Here is a 14,785-nt window from a genome sequence, read left to right on the forward strand (position 1 = left end):
CTGTCACCACCAGCACCCCCTAGCCCTGTCACCACCAGGACCCCCTAGCCCTGTCACCACCAGGACCCCCTAGCCCTGTCACCACCAGGATCATTTGAAAGATTCAATGTTATTGAGTAGATGTATTTATTGGTTTCTTTCAATTTTGATAAAAGATGAAAATGCAATGAAGTGAAGGTTATTAAATAAACACAGTTTGTTGATGTAAAATTCTACAGATTTTAAGGTTGTGTCATTAGATTTGGGTTAGGGGAGGGTCACAAGAAATTATTGGGGGAAAGAATGAGGTCCCAAGAAATTCTGCCGGAAAAAAATGGGGTCTCTCTGTCTGTCTGTCTGTCTGTCTGTCTGTCTGTCTGTCTGTCTGTCTGTCTGTCTGTCTGTCTGTCTGTCTGTCTGTCTGTCTGTCTGTCTGTCTGTCTGTCTGTCTGTCTGTCTGTCTGTCTGTCTGTCTGTCCAGACATCAGGCTAGGCAGCCAGCTAGACATCTCTCTGGGTGAATCATTGCCTGTAGCCAAATGGTGGACCATCCTAGCCTGAGGACCGGACCAGATCACATTACCAGATCACTATAAAAAACTAGACCTATTACGTTTGTTTTTCGGAATGAAATGTGGGTAAAGCGCACACTAAGAATCGGCCTCCGAAATGACACCCTATTCCCTATAGTGTGCACTACTTTTGACCAGGGCCCTATTCCCTATATAGTGCACTACTTTTGACCAGGGCCCATTGGCATGTACTGTACCAAGATGAGCTGAACCATGACAATAAATAATTGGAAAAGTATATTTTAAATGCGTTGGTCGGTTTTATCTAATGAAACAGTTTCAATATTGTTTTCTATGGACACACAGTGATAATGATAACCCTGTCATGATTTAGCCCCATTGGTTCATTAGTGTTTACAATACTTTACAATACTCCTTCATATTTAGCCTGTTGTGATATAGCCCCATTGGTTCGTTATTGTTTACAATACTTTACAATACTCCTTCATATTTAGCATGTTGTGATATAGCCCCATTTGTTCATTAGTGTTTACAATACTTTACAATACTCCTTCATATTTAGCCTGTTGTGATATAGCCCCATTGGTTCGTTATTGTTTACAATACTTTACAATACTCCTTCATATTTAGCATGTTGTGATATAGCCCCATTTGTTCATTAGTGTTTACAATACTTTACAATACTCCTTCATATTTAGCCTGTTGTGATATAGCCCCATTGGTTCGTTATTGTTTACAATACTTTACAATACTCTTTCATATTTATCCTGTCGTGATATTACCCCATTTGTTCGTTAATGCCACGCATTCAAAATATGTTTTCTCAATCATTTGTTATCATATTAAAGAGATCATTAGATTATTCAGTTTAATTCCCAGATGATGACTTGTGTCTTTTTGACTATGGACAAAATACAGTCATATCGGTGTGTGTGTGTGTGTGTGTGTGTGTGTGTGTGTGTGTGTGTGTGTGTGTGTGTGTGTGTGTGTGTGGTGTGTGCGGGTGTGCTTGTGCGTGTGTGTGTGCGTGTGTGTATTCCTCTTGCTGAATGAGTGAGCCGTCATTCATAATGAAATGGACAATCAGGGACTGTAAATCCCACCCGGGCAGTTTCATTGTGGTCAAACTGTGATTTATGTCTCAGACAGAGTAAGACCGTCTGGATGTAACTACCTTGAGCTAAAATGAATCACCGGGGGGATATCTTCAATTGATTTCACCCCACGTCTGCTGGAGATACGGTTCCTCTTTAAACAAGATCTGCTCAGCTCCACGCAGACAGACATGTAGACTGAATTATTTGCTCACAGTTCACAGAAAATATGCAGAATTAACATAATAATAAAAAAAATCATAGAAAATAGCATAAGAAAACACTTAGAGAGATACTACATGACATAAGGACAATACAGGCCACTCAGAGACATACTACATGAAATAAGGACAATACAGGACACTTAGAGACAAACTAAATGACATAAGGACAAAACAGGACACTCAGAGACAAACTACATGACATAAGGACAAAACAGGACACTCAGAGACAAACTACATGACATAAGGACAAAACAGGACACTTAGAGACAAACTAAATGACATAAGGACAATACAGGACACTGGTATTAGTGGGCAAAAGCCTTATATTAGGATTAGTTCAGTTTGGGCTCTATCCACTCTGGTGAGTTAGCCTGGTCCCAGATCAGTTTGGGCTCTATCCACTCTGGTGAGTTAGCCTGGTCCCAGATCAGTTTGGGCTCTATCCACTCTGGTGAGTTAGCCTGGTCCCAGATCAGTTTGGGCTCTATCCACTCTGGTGAGGTACCTTTGTCTCTACACAGCAGGCTAATGCTCCCTGCTACCAACACTCCATCAGCAGTACCTCTGTCTCTACACAGCAGGCTAATGCTACCTGCTACTGACGCTCCATCAGCGATACCTCTGTCTCTACACAGCAGGCTAATGCTACCTGCTACTGACGCTCCGTCAGCGGTACCTCTGTCTCTACACAGCAGGCTAATGCTACCTGCTACCAACGCTCCATCAGCAGTACCTCTGTCTCTACACAGCAGGCTAATGCTACCTGCTACCAACGCTCCATCAGCGGTACCTCTGTCTCTACACAGCAGGCTAATGCTACCTGCTACCAACGCTCCATCAGCGGTACCTCTGTCTCTACACAGCAGGCTAATGCTACCTGCTACCAACGCTCCATCAGCGGTACCTCTGTCTCTACACAGCAGGCTAATGCTACCTGCTACCAACGCTCCATCAGCGGTACCTCTGTCTCTACACAGCAGGCTAATGCTACCTGCTACCAACGCTCCATCAGCGGTACCTCTGTCTCTACACAGCAGGCTAATGCTACCTGCTACGAACACTCCATCAGCGGTACCTCTGTCTCTACACAGCAGGCTAATGCTACCTGCTACCAAAGCTCCATCAGCGGTACCTCTGTCTCTACACAGCAGGCTAATGCTACCTGCTACCAATGCTCCATCAGTGGTACCTCTGTCTCTACACAGCAGGCTACTGCCTGTCTCCCTGCTACCAACGCTCCATCAGTGGTACCTCTGTCTCTACACAGCAGGCTAATGCTACCTGCTACCAACGCTCCATCAGCGGTACCTCTGTCTCTACACAGCAGGCTAATGCTACCTGCTACCAACGCTCCATCAGCGGTATCTCTGTCTCTACACAGCAGGCTGTCTCCCTGCTACCAACTTCAGAAGCGTTTTTAAACATCATATACACTGCAAGTTTTAAATTCCCTGCATGCAGGAAAGTTCCTCCTGTATCAGGGTGATCAAATTAAGATCCTACATCTGTATAGCCATCGCAAATTTAAAAAGTATGGAGTTCTCAAACCGTCAAGCCTTCAAAAAGCTCATGTTGAATGTTAGTCTACAAAATTAATTGCTGTTCATAATCTATACTGATCAAATTGTTTTATTTATTAAGGAATATATTTCAACTGACTGCTGATGCGAGAAGCAAGCAGCTGTTCATTTCTGTTTCCCCTCACCCCCTCCTCTCCTCATGCCCTTCCCCAGGAACCCCCCCACCCCCTCACACCTCTCCTCCAGTCTAGCGAGGCTACAACTTGGAAAATCACTGCGAGAGAAGAGAGAAGCCCCTCTCTATGATTCAGAAAGGTCGTTCACTCCGATCCAGCCCGGAAGACAAGACACAGCACACGCTGCCACAACACAAAATACGCACATATCGAAGAAGGACACTGACGTTGTAGCCATGGCATGGACTGTCAAAAGATGAAAATTAAATCAGAAGGACCATTGAATATCAGTGCATTTATCCGTTGTTGTCTACCTGATATGGAATTATATCCGCTGATCGCTAGAACACTTGTTTAACGCCGACACGTGTTGAACCGACTTCCAAGAGGACTTCATGGTATGTTATATTTCAACCTTATCCTATGTGATAATATTTTTGGTTATTGTATATTTATGTTTTATTCAGTCGGTTTATAAAAAGCAGTGGATGATGAATCAGGCTACCTTCTACTGTGGGTTGCTGGAAGTTAAATGTCCTTTGTTTGAAAACACGACAGCCTATAGCCTACATAATGATGAATATATTCTATCGTTGACCCAATATTAAAAGGAAAATATTTTTGCACCGAAATATTTATTAGAACTTGTGTGCTGTTACCGGCCATTCATTAAAAACCCGAAGACAGATCAGAATAACGGAGCCTTTTCAGCGAAGCGGTGGCGGCCTGGCTATTCGTGCTGGATGAATGAGTTACTATGCATCTTTGCGAACTCAAAGAGTTGGTTGGTTTTTAGTTTTTCTCAGAATTCCACAGACCGCCGGTTACAGAAACGTTCTCGGCTAGAGAAGTGATCCGGTTTATCACGTGGGCCGTTCTATGTCAGGTTTTTGTGTATGATTTGACATTCTACGCGCATCATCATCGCCGCCGGTTCCCGTAGGCGTCGGGAGAATCATCTTTTTCTCTACCCGCACTTGTGTTCTCACAGTCATTCCATTTAACGATTTTTTGTTGTTGTTGTTGTTTTGTTTTTTTTGGTCGGTGTTTTGACATCTCAACATTAGTTTGACACAGTAGCCTTGTGTTTTTTTTGCAGGCTACATTCCTCGCTGTTACACAGGGAAAGCATTGTTTATAATCCCCCCCCCCCCCCCCCCCCCAAAAAAAAAAAAAAAACTAAAACAAAAGGATTTCTACATAACAAGAGGTGGCCAATAGGAACCAGGTCAGGCTGCTGAACGGAGTTCTCCTCTCCTCTCTTTCTCCTTACCTGAAGCAATGCATAGAGTCCTTCACACATTGCGTTACAGCCCTTTACTAACAGGCCATTATGTGGTCATTAATTAGTATTCACTTGACGCAAGGATATGATTATTCGATAACTAGAAGGGGGTTGCAGTTGGTCATCTCGTTGATGTTTTCCGTTCATATTTTCAGCCCATCCTCTCTGATGATGAGCTATGCCTTTGCCTCTAGATGACTAGTTGGGGCAGTGACGGGATTGGTGGAGCGTGGAAGTGGCTTAACCTCGGAAACACATATTTTTGATCAGTTGTACTGAAATCTGATCCTAGATCTGTGTACTTGTTATATATCTGATCTGTCTACCAGCTCTATCTAATATATCTGATCTGTCTACCAACTCTGTATCTGATCTGTCTACCAACTCTGTCTAATATATCTGATCTGTCTACCAGCTCTGTCTAATATATCTGATCTGTCTACCAACTCTGTCTAATATATCTGATCTGTCTACCAACTCTATCTAATATATCTGATCCGTCTACCAACTCTATCTAATATATCTGATCTGTCTACCAGCTCTGTCTAATATATCTGATCTGTCTGCTAAACCTGAGCCGGCAGGGTAGCTTAGTGGTTAGAGTGTTGGGCTAGTAACTCCAAAGGTTGCAAGATTGAATCCCCGAGCTGACGAGGTACAAATCTGTTGTTCTGTCCCCTGAACAAGGCAGTTAACCCACTGTTCCCCGGTAGGCTGTCATTATAAATAAGAATTTGTTCTTAACTAACTTGCCTAGTTAAATAATTAAAATCTGCTTAAAAGCTCTGTCTAATCTGCCTACTATAGAATGGTACCAGCTTGCTGCCACATGTTATGGGGGTTTATGATTAGGAACAGCTCTAAATGAATGATGCCAGTTGTTTCTGAGGAAGATTTGGGTAATGATGGTCCAGACATGTATCTACAGGAGGAATGATCCCTTCTCAGGCTCAGTTTGTCTGTTGTACGTTCTGGTGGTGACTTTATAACTAGCTGGCTTAGTCCTTTGCTTTTTAATGCAACCTCAAGTAAGGCACTTTAATACAACCTCACGTAAGGCACTCGTATAAAAAAGGGTTCCAAAAGGTTTCTTCAACTGTCCCCATAGGATAACCCTTTTTGGTTCCAGGTAGATATTTTCTTTGGTTCCAGGTAGATATTCTCTTTGGTTCCAGGTAGAACCTTTTTTGGTTTCAGTAGAACCCTTTTTGGTTCCAGGTAGAACCCTTTTTGGTTCCAGGTAGAACCTTTTTTGGTTCCAGGTAGATTTATTTTGGGGTTCCAGGTAGAACCTTTTTTGGTTTCAGTAGAACCCTTTTTGGTTCCAGGTAGAACCGTTTTTGGTTCCAGGTAGAACCCTTTTTGGTTCCAGGTAGATCCCTTTTTGGTTCCAGGTAGAACCCTTTTTGGTTCCAGGTAGAACTCTTTTGGATTCCACGAAGTACCCTTCGTGGAAAGGGTTTTAAATGGACCCCAAAAGGGTTCTACCTTGAACCAAAAAGGGTTCTTCACAGGGTTCTGCTATGGGGACAGCCGAAGAACCCTTTTTTAAAGTTCTAGATATCACATTTTCTTCAAAGAGTGTAGGTGTTGAACATTTAGCTACTGTATGAGACAAAGGATCAGAGGACCTCATGAGATGGATGAGATCTGACAACACAGACACATCAATGTCTTGACTGAAGCAGACTGGAAAAACATGTTCAGGAGAGAGACGGGGAGAGAGGGGGAGAGAGACAGGGAGAAGGAGAGAGACAGGGCGAGCGGGAGAGGGGAAGAAAGAGAGAAAGGGAGAGAGACAGGGCGAGGTGGAGAGAGGGAGAGGGGGAGAAAGAGAGAGAGAGAAAGGGAGAGAGACAGGGAGAGGGAGAGAGACAGGGAGAGGGAGAGAGACAGGGAGATGGAGAGAGACATGGAGAGGGAGAGAGACGGTGAGGGGGAGAGAGGGAGAGGGGGAGAAAGAGAGGGGAGGGAGAGACCTAGAGAGGGGGAGAAAGAGGGAGAGAGACAGGGAGAGGGAGAGAGACAGGGAGACGGGTGAGGGGGGGAGAGGGGGAGAAAGAAGGAGAGGGAGAGAGAGGGAGAGACCTAGAGAGGGGGAGAGAGAGAGAGAGAGAGAGAGGGGGGGAGATGCGACATAGATGTCTTGTTCTTGCACATTTTTTAGCTTCAGATGGTCTGTATGCAGACACCATGGTCAGGTACAGATGGTCTGTATGCAGACACCATGGTCAGGTACAGATCGTCTGTATGCAGAAATGCAGACACCATAGTCAGGTACAGATGGTCTGTATGCAGACACCATGGTCAGGTACAGATGGTCTGTATGCAGACATGCAGACACCATAGTCATATGTCAAGGTCAGGTCATATGCACGTGGCTTGTTGAGGGCTAGACGTTCCCCTGTATTCATCTCTCCAGCTGACAGTTAGAACAGGGATGACAGGCCAGAGAGGAAAGGACACGTGGATGTGATAATTATACTGGAATGTTCTGTTTTGTTGAAGTGTATTTTTATGCAGTGAGTGGGGTCTGTCTGTCTGTCTGTCTGTCTGTCTGTCTGTCTGTCTGTCTGTCTGTCTGTCTGTCTGTCTGTCTGTCTGTCTGTCTGTCTGTCTGTCTGTCTGTCTGTCTGTCTGTCTGTCTGTCTGTCTGTCTGTCTGTCTGTCTGCCTGCCTGCCTGCCTGTCTGTCTGCCTGTCTGTTTATTCTGATGTTACCTGCTGTGATAACAGCTCTATAGTCTTAATGAAACAATATATTCTGATGTTACCTGCTGTGATAACAGCTCTATAGTCTTAATGAAACAATATATTCTGATGTTACCTGCTGTGATAACAGCTCTATAGTATTAATGAAACAATATATTATGTTACCTGCTGTGATAACAGCTCTATAGTATTAATGAAACAATATATTCTGATGTTACCTGCTGTGATAACAGCTCTATAGTATTAATGAAACAATATATTCTGATGTTACCTGCTGTGATAACAGCTCTATAGTATTAATGAAACAATATATTCTGTTACCTGCTGTGATAACAGCTCTATAGTCTTAATGAAACAATGTATTCTGATGTTACCTGCTGTGATAACAGCTCTATAGTCTTAATGAAACAATATCTTCTGATGTTACCTGCTGTGATAACAGCTCTATAGTCTTAATGAAACAATGTATTCTGATGTTACCTGCTGTGATAACAGCTCTATAGTATTAATGAAACAATATATTCTGTTACCTGCTGTGATAACAGCTCTATAGTATTAATGAAACAATATATTCTGATGTTACCTGCTGTGATAACAGCTCTATAGTCTTAATGAAACAATATATTCTGATGTTACCTGCTGTGATAACAGCTCTATAGTATTAATGAAACAATATATTCTGATGTTACCTGCTGTGATAACAGCTCTATAGTATTAATGAAACAATATATTCTGTTACCTGCTGTGATAACAGCTCTATAGTATTAATGAAACAATATATTCTGATGTTACCTGCTGTGATAACAGCTCTATAGTATTAATGAAACAATATATTCTGTTACCTGCTGTGATAACAGCTCTATAGTCTTAATGAAACAATATATTCTGATGTTACCTGCTGTGATAACAGCTCTATAGTATTAATGAAACAATATATTCTGATGTTACCTGCTGTGATAACAGCTCTATAGTATTAATGAAACAATATATTCTGTTACCTGCTGTGATAACAGCTCTATAGTCTTAATGAAACAATATATTATGTTACCTGCTGTGATAACAGCTCTATAGTATTAATGAAACAATATATTCTGATGTTACCTGCTGTGATAACAGCTCTATAGTATTAATGAAACAATATATTCTGTTACCTGCTGTGATAACAGCTCTATAGTCTTAATGAAACAATATATTCTGTTGTTACCTGCTGTGATAACAGCTCTATAGTATTAATGAAACAATATATTCTGTTACCTGCTGTGATAACAGCTCTATAGTCTTAATGAAACAATATATTCTGTTGTTACCTGCTGTGATAACAGCTCTATAGTCTTAATGAAACAATATATTCTGTTACCTGCTGTGATAACAGCTCTATAGTCTTAATGAAACAATATATTCTGATGTTACCTGCTGTGATAACAGCTCTATAGTCTTAATGAAACAATATATTCTGATGTTACCTGCTGTGATAACAGCTCTATAGTCTTAATGAAACAATATATTCTGATGTTACCTGCTGTGATAACAGCTCTATAGTCTTAATGAAACAATATATTCTGATGTTACCTGCTGTGATAACAGCTCTATAGTATTAATGAAACAATATATTCTGATGTTACCTGCTGTGATAACAGCTCTATAGTCTTAATGAAACAATATATTCTGATGTTACCTGCTGTGATAACAGCTCTATAGTATTAATGAAACAATATATTATGTTACCTGCTGTGATAACAGCTCTATAGTATTAATGAAACAATATATTCTGATGTTACCTGCTGTGATAACAGCTCTATAGTATTAATGAAACAATATATTCTGATGTTACCTGCTGTGATAACAGCTCTATAGTATTAATGAAACAATATATTCTGTTACCTGCTGTGATAACAGCTCTATAGTCTTAATGAAACAATATATTCTGTTACCTGCTGTGATAACAGCTCTATAGTCTTAATGAAACAATATATTCTGATGTTACCTGCTGTGATAACAGCTCTATAGTCTTAATGAAACAATATATTCTGTTGTTACCTGCTGTGATAACAGCTCTATAGTATTAATGAAACAATATATTCTGTTACCTGCTGTGATAACAGCTCTATAGTCTTAATGAAACAATATATTCTGATGTTACCTGCTGTGATAACAGCTCTATAGTCTTAATGAAACAATATATTCTGTTGTTACCTGCTGTGATAACAGCTCTATAGTATTAATGAAACAATATATTCTGTTACCTGCTGTGATAACAGCTCTATAGTCTTAATGAAACAATATATTCTGACGTTTCCTGCTGTGATAACATCACTATAGTCTTAATGAAACAATATAACAGCTCTATAGTCTTAATGAAACACTATATGGGCTTCTGACACCATGTTACACATGGACCTTAATAGATAATCCATGAATAATTGCAGACAATAGTCTTATACACATTATCAAACATCTGTATGTAAACCAACGGTTTTCTAGTCATCTACCACAGCAGTAAAAAACTCAGTCGCAGAAGAAGACTGGTCCATGAATTAATAACATTATAAGTTATTACACCACGTGAATAATGAGGAGACAAGATGTCCCCCGAGTGGCGCAGCGGTCTAAGGCACTGTGACTCAGTGCTAGAAGGCGTCACTACAGGCCCTGGTTCGATTCCAGGCTGTATCTACAACCGACTGTGATTGGGAGTCCTGTAGGATGGTGTACAATTGGCCCAGCGTCGTCCAGATTGGGGCTTCGTATGGCCTGGGGGGAGGCCGTCATTGTGAATAAGAATTTGTTCTTAACTGACTTGCCTAGTTAAATAAAGGTTAAAATAAAATGTCCATGTTTTCTTTTTAGCCGCATTAGTTTTTCCATGTTAATGTCATCCTAGTCACAGGGTGCCTCCCAAATGGGACCCTATACCCTACATAGTGCACTACCAGAGCCCTGATCAGAAGGAGTATAAGAAGCAGTCTTACCTGTGGCTCAGTTGGTAGAGCATGGTGTTTGCAACGCTAGGGTTGTGGTTTCGATTCCCACGAGGGGCCAGTACAAAAAATAATCATTTAAAAAAAAAAAAATGCATGAAATGAAATCTATGTACTGGATAAGAGTGTCTGCTAAATGACTAAAATGTAATGTAAAAAATGAGTATATATGGCATAGGGTGCCCCTGAGAGAGATGCCCCTGTGCGGCAGAGAGAGAAGGTTTCTGTGCGGCAGAGAGAGAGATTCCCCTGTGTGGCAGAGAGAGGTTTCTGTGCTGCAGAGAGAGAGACGCCCCTGTGCGGCAGAGAGAGAGATGGCCCCTGTGCGGCAGAGAGAGAAGTTTTCTGTGCGGCAGAGAGAGAAGGTTTCTGTGTGACAAAGTTCCATTCAGTAATGGATCAAGTACAGCTGCATGTTCTTGAAGTCTCTGTTGAGGGATTTCTTCTTTCTTCTTTAACCAAATTGGGGATTAAGATTTTCATTACACCAGGATGGGAAGGTCATTTTAAATGGGGGTTGAGTTTTCCATTACACCAGGATGGGAAAGTCATTTTAAATGGGGGTTGAGTTTTCCATTACACCAGGATGGGAAAGTCATTTTAAATGGGGGGTTGAGTTTTCCATTACACCAGGATGGGAAAGTCATTTTAAATGGGGGGTTGAGTTTTCCATTACACCAGGATGGGAAAGTCATTTTAAATGTTTAAATGGGGGATTGAGTTTTCCATTACACCAGGATGGGAAAGTCATTTTAAATGGGGGGTTGAGTTTTCCATTACACCAGGATGGGAAAGTAATTTTAAATGTTTAAATGGGGGATTGAGTTTTCCATTACACCAGGATGGGAAAGTCATTTTAAATGGGGGATTGAGTTTTCCATTACACCAGGATGGGAAAGTCATTTTAAATGGGGGGCTTGAGTTTTCCATTACACCAGGATGGGAAGGTTATTTTAAATGGGGGATTGAGTTTTCCATTACACCAGGATGGGAAAGTCATTTTAAATGGGGGATTGAGTTTTCCATTACACCAGGATGGGAAAGTCATTTTAAATGGGGGATTGAGTTTTCTATTAGACCAGGATTGGAAAGTCATTTTAAATGGGAGTTGAGTTTTCCATTACAACAGGACTTTCCCAAGTAATTTTAAATGTCCGCCTTGTTCTTTTCATTGCCATCCCATAATGAAAAGGGTACAGAATGTGAATATGTCTGGGAGGCAGCAGGACAACAGTAGACTACATGGATGTTCGGTACTGATTCCTCCAGCCCTTTTTACTTCCATAGTCTGAGGTCATTAAAGCCTCCCGAACCCATCACAGATGCCCTCAAATTGCCCTCACATGTCTCAGCTAATCAGGTCACGTTAAACTGAATAAATGGGGGACTTTTGAGAAGTGGTAGGATGTAGAATGCTGTAGCACATCGACAATCAGAACCACTGGAATTCTTTAGAATTAGAAACCTTGTTTCCATGACAGCAGCGGCTTCATAAGAAACAAAAACATTGTCAATTCCATCTGGGAATTCGCTTGTATTCTGTGACCGTTGTTTCAATCCCATGTTGTGTTAGAGAGAGAGAGAGAGAGAGAGAAGAAAATCTCTCTCTCTCTCACAATGTCTTTGTGTCTTTGATAAAGCGTACAGCCGTACACATCACATTTGGTTCAGAGGAGCGTTCATTATTTACCTCAGACACTTTTTGGGGGTCCAAATGAAGAGTTAATTTGATCTGCCGCTCTCTATTTAGGCTCACAGGGATTATAGTTTACGATGAAACACAAGGTCCGTGTCCCAAATGGCACCCTATTCCCTATATAGTGCACTACTTTATACCAGAGCCCTATGGGTCCTATGGGCCCAGGTCAAATGTAGTGCACTACATAGGAAAATGGGAACCATCTGGAAGGCATAAAAACAGTTTATTCAGGCTACTAAAATAAGTGGAAAGGCTGATCACATTCCAAACATAAAAATGTTGGTTATTATTCCCATTTCCAACCCTGGAGAAATCACGTTATTATTAAAACACATTATTTACACTCTACGTTCCCTGTCGGCCTCTTAGCAGGGCGTTGTAGTGGGCCTTTTCAGCGTTTTGTTGGAAATGAAAACCTCTAAAAGCCATTGTGTTGGACCCCATTATCCTGGAGCTCACTGACACATTTCAGCTCTGCATGTACCATCAATGGACTTTTCACTAAACACTGAGGCCTGAGGAGAGAAGGAGGAGAGACATGGAGAGAGGAGAGAGAGAGGAGAGACATGGAGAGAGGAGAGAGAGAGGAGAGACATGGAGAGAGGAGAGACAGGAGAGAGAGGAGAGACATGGAGAGAGGAGAGACAGAGAGGAGAGAGGGGAGGAGAGTGAGAGGATTAACACAGAGAGAGGGAGAGAGGAGAGAAGGAGGTGAGACATGGAGAGAGGAGAGAGAGAGGAGAGAGGGGGAGGAGAGAGGGGGAGGAGAGTGAGAGGATAGAGGAGAGAGAGAGGAGAGAGAGAGGAGAGACATGGAGAGAGGAGAGAAAGAGAGGAGAGAGGGGGAGGAGAGTGAGAGGATAAACACAGACAGAGGGAGAGAAAGAGGAGAGACAGAGAGGGAGGAGAGAAAGAGAGAGGGGAGAGAGAGGGGAGAGAGGGAGGATAGACACAGAGAGGAGAGACAGAGAGGAGAGACAGAGGAGAGACAGAGAGGAGAGACACAGAGAGAGGAGAAAAACCGGAGAGACAGAGAGGAGAGACACAGAGAGAGGAGAGAAAGAGGAGAGACAGAGAGGGAGGAGAGAAAGAGGAGAGAGGAGAGGGAGGATAGACACAGAGGAGAGAGGGGGAGGAGAGAAAGAGAGGAGTGAGGGGGAGGAGAGTGAGAGGATAAACACAGAGAGAGGGAGAGAGGGAGGAGAGACAGAGAGAGGGGAGAGAGAGTGGAGAGACACAGAGAGAGGGGAGAGAGGGAGGTGAGATGGAGAGAGAGGGGAGAGAGGGGAGACACGGAGAGAGGGAGGAGAGACACAGAGAGGAAGGAAGGAAGAGAGAGAGGGAGGAGAGACAGAGAGGGAGGAGAGACACATGGAGGGAGGAGGGAGGAGAGAGGGGAGAGGGGAGAGGGATGAGAGACAGAGGGGAGAGAGGGGAGAGAGACAGAGAGAGGAGAGACAGAGAGAGGGGAGAGGGATGAGACACATAGAGGAGAGTGGAAGGAGAGACAGAGGAGAGACAGAAGGAGGAGAGACATCTTTGTCCTCTGTCACCACTATAATATTGTTTGTTGATTTGAAACACCGCTTCTGTTCAGAGCCCTGTTTGTCATATCCAACCTTATTGTTGTCAAATTGTTGACAAATTGTTGACAACACGGTGCTTTTTCCTCCAGGTGTTTTGCTCTTCTGAAAGCAGTTATCATGGCTTCACATTCCTTCTGTGACAATTATGGTCGCGACACAGTGACACTGAAATGTTGTTATAATTCCTGCTTGACTGCTCCACACACACGCACGCACACACACACGCACGCACACACAATGTTGTAAACCGGCTTGACCGCTACACACACAAGATGTTGTAAACCGGCTTGACCGCTCCACACACACACACACACACACACACACACACACACACACACACACACACACACACACACACACACACACACACACACACCACACACACACACACACACACACACACACACACACACACACACACACAAGATGCTGTAAACCGGCTTTACTCTCCAAACTATGTTGGTCTCAGCCCTGTCCCAAATGTGGTTCTAGATCCTGCAATTGGTGGGTTTTCTATCCTGCCGGGTCCTTGAGGTTATCTTGGGAATGTGAGGTTATCTCAGTTTAGATAGATCATCCTTGGGGAACACAGAGCTGGGACTAGAGCCGGGCATCTCTAACACACTTGAGTCCCCCCGTTAATAGACAGATATTTTGCGTTAAACAACCCCAAGTTAGACAGGCCCATCTGATATTTGCCTGAAATGCCAGATAGCCATTTCACCCCTAGCTCCATAGTGCCTTGAGCTGAGATATTATTTATAGTTCTACACATGGGGAAAAAAAGAGCACTCTGCCTTCGTCCCAAATAGCACCATATACCCTGAGTTATGACTCTGGCCCAACCCATCGGTTTCTGGGACCAATCAGAACGGGTAGAATGTGTTTGTGTTCTAGAAATCGTCGGGGAGGTACTCAGATCCAGACTCTAAAAATGGACCAGCCCCCCCCAAAATGTCAGAGGTCCAGTCTGTCCCTGATTAGAACAGCGTATCACTAT

General features: G+C 42.7%; 1 protein-coding gene across 1 annotated transcript in view; it reads left to right on the plus strand.

Moving 5' to 3' along the window:
• The first annotated feature begins 3,594 nt into the window (after positions 1-3,594).
• Positions 3,595-14,785, plus strand: part of LOC106562767 (carbohydrate sulfotransferase 15) — a 174,987-nt gene continuing 163,796 nt past the window's right edge. The window contains exon 1 of the mRNA XM_082978779.1: positions 3,595-3,924. The gene's annotated coding sequence lies outside the window, so the exon portion shown is untranslated. The remainder of the gene's footprint in view (positions 3,925-14,785) is intronic.

This window comes from Salmo salar, chromosome 01 (assembly GCF_965601325.2).
Source record: "Salmo salar chromosome 01, fSalSal1, whole genome shotgun sequence".
Classification (NCBI taxonomy): domain Eukaryota; kingdom Metazoa; phylum Chordata; class Actinopteri; order Salmoniformes; family Salmonidae; genus Salmo; species Salmo salar.